Genomic DNA, 5,422 nt, shown 5'->3' on the forward strand with positions numbered 1-5,422 from the left:
TATTCTTGGATCTTGTTCGTGAAATTGATAAAAATCAATATTCTTATGTATTTTTATAATTTCTATGTATTAAATTACTATAGTCTGATATATATTTCCTTCATTTTATTTCTTTTATTTATTGTTTTCTTTATCATATTTCCTTCAGATGAATATAAAACAAAAAAACTCCAGAGGCTAGTTTTTCATTTCACGGGTCGAGAAATCCACTTCGAATCTTTTTCTATTTCCTTTATGTATATCAGAAAAAGATTCGAAGTTCCTATTTTTCAATCTAATACAATATTTAATAATATTAAATTAAATAATAGGAGACTCAAAATGAAAGTTTCTTTTTCGCACTCACTCTCCATCACATTGGCAGAACAAAAGTGTCATATGGATCGATATGGAAATATTTGATATGTGAAGACATGATTTGATTTAGGTTTCTATCTATTATAGACTAGATAGAATATATAGATAGAAATGGATCTTGTTGTGTTCTGGAATCAAAGAAAGATAAGATGTTGAAAAAGGCTCTTAGGTTGTAACTTGAAATAAATGTTTCTCTTTATCTAGAAAGGAATAGAATATTAATTTATTCCTAGGAACAAGAAGATTGAATCGGAAATATCGACAGATTCTTGTGGAGTCCAAATAAATATGAAATAAAAAGAAATCGACTGTTCCAATTTCATCTCTATCGAATTTTAATATCAGAATAGTGGATATAGTCACGATTCAATGGGTTAGATCCACTTACTTTTTCTTTGTTGATTTCTAATCTTTACAATTCTTTACAATGGATTTGATTGGAATAATCTAATTCAAAATCAAAACAAAATATATATTTGTCGCTTCAAGAGACGGCTTATCATTATTCATTCTAATTTCAACTTTCTTTTAGAATTCCTCTACTCTAACTCATTAGAATAATAACTTATTAGAGTTAAATTATACAATTTCTAATTCAATTATTATACATATACAGTTGGGTTTTTATTACCAATAAAAACAACATCCTTATGTTTCAATATGAATACTACCATTTCATAGGAGTTTTATGAAAAAAAAGTCAAAAGCCCCTTATCGGATTTGAACCGATGACTTACGCCTTACCATGGCGTTACTCTACCACTGAGTTAAAAGGGCGGTTCGACTCAATTACTGAATGAATCAGTAGACGGATAAGATCTATTTATATATATAAGTATATGCAGTAGACTCATAGTGGCTAGTAGCTCTCAGAATGAGAATTCTAATTTACTTAACGTGTAGAGGTAAAATGGTTTTATTGATATTGGGTTTGATAAATATCAATGCAATGAATTGTTTCAAGGCCAATCATAATTGGCTTATCAGAACAGAACGAAATTCATTTATTTGATTAATACATGTACCTTAGCAATTCGACATAGATCCAATCTAGTTTATCGAACATGTGATGAAGAGATTTGCTTTGTTCACCGAACCCAATTTTTAGAAAAAAACACACACATAATTTTTGATAACTTCTTGTTGCCTCTTCCAAAAATTCCCGATTTACTTTTTGTTAATTTACCGGCTTAGTGTGAGATAGAAACATGCCTGTCTCGTCGTAATAATGAGTGAATCAATGAATGAAAGTGGAAAAAATGAAGGTTAACTCCCTTTTTTATGTTTATGTTAAACCAATCACTGATCTTATACTTTGTATTATTAATATAATCTAGTTTCTTTTATAATATCTATTTATTTCTAATAAATATTTATATAATAGATTGAATTTATCTAATTTATTTCTATATCGAATAGAGTGGCGATTAAAATGAATGATTTACTGAGTATAAATCGTGAATCAAAAATGGAAAATCATAAAAGATGGAAAAAGCTGGCTCTAGTCATTCCATTATATTGACAATTTCAAAAAACTGCTCATACTATGAGCATAGTATGGTCGCGGTCAGGCAAGTATGCCCCCATCGTCTAGCGGTTCAGGACACCTCTCTTTCAAGGAGGCAGCGGGGATTCGACTTCCCCTGGGGGTAGGGTACTACGAAAGGAAGTTGATCATGGATTATCAATAAACCTAGAATTGATTCTTCCTGGGTCGATGCCCGAGCGGTTAATGGGGACGGACTGTAAATTCGTTGGCAATATGTCTACGCTGGTTCAAATCCAGCTCGGCCCAATAATTCGCTGATCCGCCATAACCTAAAATGCCCATTTTTTTGTATTTTGTTTTCCCGAAAAGCCAAACAAAAAAATTAGGGAAGAATAAAAAAAGTCCAATTTTGTGATATATCCATCCCTACCGCTATTTGTTTTTTATTTTGTTCTATTTATTTAGTTGTTCCCATAAATTATGACCTTGATAACGCTCTAGATTCATATCAGGATCATTAAATAGAAAGTTTAATGAAAAGAAAAAGAGTAAAGTAAACAAAAAAGAAGACTCTTTTTTGTTTTCATTTTCAAATTGATTATTGATCGATTTATTTGGCAATAACGAAAGGATTCCTAGTAACTAGGAATCCGTCGTCGCCTCTCACTCAAAGTGCATACCGTATGGATATCAATATATCACTCGCGCCTTTGTTTGTTACAACCCGGCTTCGAATCTAAAATCTAAATAGAAAATGGCTTGAATGAAATCATAAGACTATCTATGTTGTACACTTTTCTTTATTTCCCTGGGATTGTAGTTCAATTGGTCAGAGCACCGCCCTGTCAAGGCGGAAGCTGTGGGTTCGAGCCCCGTCAGTCCCGACGGATAAAATTTTTAAAATACATCAATTGATCCCTCCGTTTTCTGTCAAAGGGGATACAAATGACAGAATTTCATTCCCAACGATATCTTTATCTTTTTTTTATTTATTTTTTCCTTTCTCTTTTTTGTTGGGGTTTATTTGGAAACTATTTGTAAACGGTGAAAGTGGAAAAGCAGTCAGATGATACATCATCAGATGATTGTACAAGGAAGGCGGTAGATTATCGAAAAGAAAGGTGGAAAAGAATATATATAAATAAAGGAAAGGAATTCTTTTGATTGGACCAGGCATCACTTTTTGTATTCGGTGTGGATAAAAGATCTTCCTATGTTATACTATTCAATTCTCGACGGTGAATCGATTTGATAGCCTAGATATTGTTATTCATGATATTGATCCGATTCGATGTCATTGAAATGTAAGTCATTGCATTGAATTTACAAGCGACAAATTTATCATCTCTATGGGATTAAATCCCGAGTTATTGCGAAGTAAAAAAAACAATGAAATTATGGAAGTAAATATTCTCGCATTTATTGCTACAGCGCTGTTCATTCTAGTTCCTACCGCTTTTTTACTTATAATATACGTAAAAACTGTCAGTCAAAGTGATTAATTTGAATGAAACTTGACTTTTTATCAAGGAGTTAAGAAAAAAAGGATTCAAATCTCACGTCTTAAATAAAATGAATGGACTAGAATCAGCAGTATCCTATAAAACTCGATAGTATGGTAGAAAAAATATGAATCTTTCATTACCATACTATCTATATCTATTATTGTAATGTAGAAAGATACAAGCTTAATATAGATGAATCCACAATATGGATCTTCATACATGTCGATATCAATTAAATATATGTACTGTACATAGTATCTCAATTTTATTTCTTCGCTTGATCTATTTTATTTGTGTTGATTTCAATTAATCTGAAATAATTGAAAGGCAAGTCTTTACGATTTTATAATTCTTTCATTTCATGGATTTGATTTTTTGGTGGATACTGAGATTCTTGTATTAAAATAATCAGAAATGAAGGAAAAATGGAAATGGAATAGGCATATATTAATTAAATTAATAAAAAAAAGAAAACCAAGTCTTTCTTTTTGAACATTCCAAGAAGTAATTCGTTGAGCAACTGACAGATGATCCAAAGAGTTCTATGGTAACTTTTCTTCGTATTTCTGTTTCGAAAAAAGGTATACCCTGCCGATTTTGAATTTAACTTCTTTGATCCATGATATGTAAATGAGTCAATAAAGCATTTCTATAAATGAAATTCAACTAAAACTGGGGTAAGTGTCAATATGAAACTACACTAAGGCAAGATCTTATTAAATTAAATAAAAAAAAAGACTTTTTTTCTCTCTTGAACAGTAAAGAGGAGGGAAATAAAAATACATAATACAGAAAACAAAGGGGTTCCTTGTCCCTCATTGTCCGTTTCTTTAACTCTGGTAAGAGCTGGTTCATCAAAATAGACAATTTAGGAAGAATTCTTTTTTTTAATTGCCTATCATCCGGATCCCTTTTACTTTCGAAATACGAACATAGGGGATTATTGAGAAATGTTTGTTTGATTTTGATTGAAAAGGTGTTATTCTATAGAATACATTTACTTCCACTAGAATCCAAGAATTTCAGAAATGGAAGACTAATAAAATAGTTAAAATAAAAAAGGTTTGCAAAACGATCTAGAAAACAATTGATACGGTTTGATTCCTCAACCCCAATTAGGAGTACCCCTAGAGCCCACTTCTTCCCCATACTACGAGTGAAAGGGAAAATGTAAAGACTACCAATTAAAGCAGGCCAAGCAAGACTTTTATATCCATGTGTATTATGGTCCCCATCTCTATGAATATGAAACAAATATGAAGGAATTCCATTTTTTCCATTATTGTTCACTAATAATAGTGAATTACTGGCGCAGAGTCAAAAGAAAAGGGAATTGTGACACGCCACCGTTGATGAATCACTTCGATAAATCCGCTTATAATAAGCTCTTATATGATTTCGAGTAAAATCGAAGAACCATTAAGCTTTACAAGCAAAATGCGCAGTAACACTTTTGGAAATATCAAAAGAATGTTACCTACATGTATCAATAATAAGACTTTATTCTTTCTTTGGTGTCCCTCATTAAGTTAGTAAGCCGATTATCTATCCAATCTAATATTAATTGGATGCCTGAACATTCAGAGACTTATCATCCGTCTGTATACATACAGTATCTTCAACCTTCTACAACCATTCATTAGTTAATTAGACACCCTGTTATCCAATCTAATTCAAGACCTCTAGTAGCCACCCATTGTAAGGGGCTCCTATATCAAGATTTACTGATTCCTTCCACTACTTTAGTTTTTCCTTGAATCCTAGACGTTAGGAGACGTTAGGATTTCGAGTTTTTTGTTGATCAGGCGACACCCGGATTTGAACTGGGGAATAAGGGATTTGCAGTCCCCCGCCTTACCGCTCGGCCATGTCGCCAAAAGGCTACAAACAAAAAAAGGAGAGTATCCCCCTTTTCTTTTTCATTTTTAGATCGGATCCATACCTTCAATTGGTTATAGTATCTCAAGACACACAATATCTAAAAACTTTCCTTTCTTTTCTATTGAAAAGAAAATGTGGATTCTCAGTTACAAAAGTCAAAATTCAGGACAAATAAATTGGAACCATTAAC

At 32.0% G+C, this 5,422-nt stretch overlaps 4 non-coding genes and 1 pseudogene across 4 annotated transcripts; 2 read left to right on the top strand and 3 right to left on the bottom strand.

The window, feature by feature from the left end:
* Window positions 1-743, bottom strand: part of LOC128038485 (photosystem II CP43 reaction center protein-like) — a 5,174-nt pseudogene extending 4,431 nt beyond the window's left edge.
* Window positions 744-1,062: 319 nt separating this feature from the next.
* Window positions 1,063-1,134, bottom strand: TRNAT-GGU (transfer RNA threonine (anticodon GGU)). Its single transcript has one exon. It is a non-coding gene; the product is annotated as a tRNA-Thr (tRNA).
* Window positions 1,135-2,068: 934 nt separating this feature from the next.
* On the top strand, window positions 2,069-2,152 carry TRNAY-GUA (transfer RNA tyrosine (anticodon GUA)). Its single transcript has one exon. It is a non-coding gene; the product is annotated as a tRNA-Tyr (tRNA).
* Window positions 2,153-2,656: 504 nt separating this feature from the next.
* TRNAD-GUC (transfer RNA aspartic acid (anticodon GUC)) lies at window positions 2,657-2,730 on the top strand. The gene has a single exon. It is a non-coding gene; the product is annotated as a tRNA-Asp (tRNA).
* A 2,424-nt stretch (window positions 2,731-5,154) lies between these two features.
* TRNAC-GCA (transfer RNA cysteine (anticodon GCA)) lies at window positions 5,155-5,226 on the bottom strand. Its single transcript has one exon. It is a non-coding gene; the product is annotated as a tRNA-Cys (tRNA).
* Between the last annotated feature and the right edge of the window lie 196 nt (window positions 5,227-5,422).

The sequence above is a fragment of the Gossypium raimondii genome, unplaced genomic scaffold, assembly GCF_025698545.1.
Source record: "Gossypium raimondii isolate GPD5lz unplaced genomic scaffold, ASM2569854v1 Contig00289, whole genome shotgun sequence".
NCBI lineage: Eukaryota > Viridiplantae > Streptophyta > Magnoliopsida > Malvales > Malvaceae > Gossypium > Gossypium raimondii.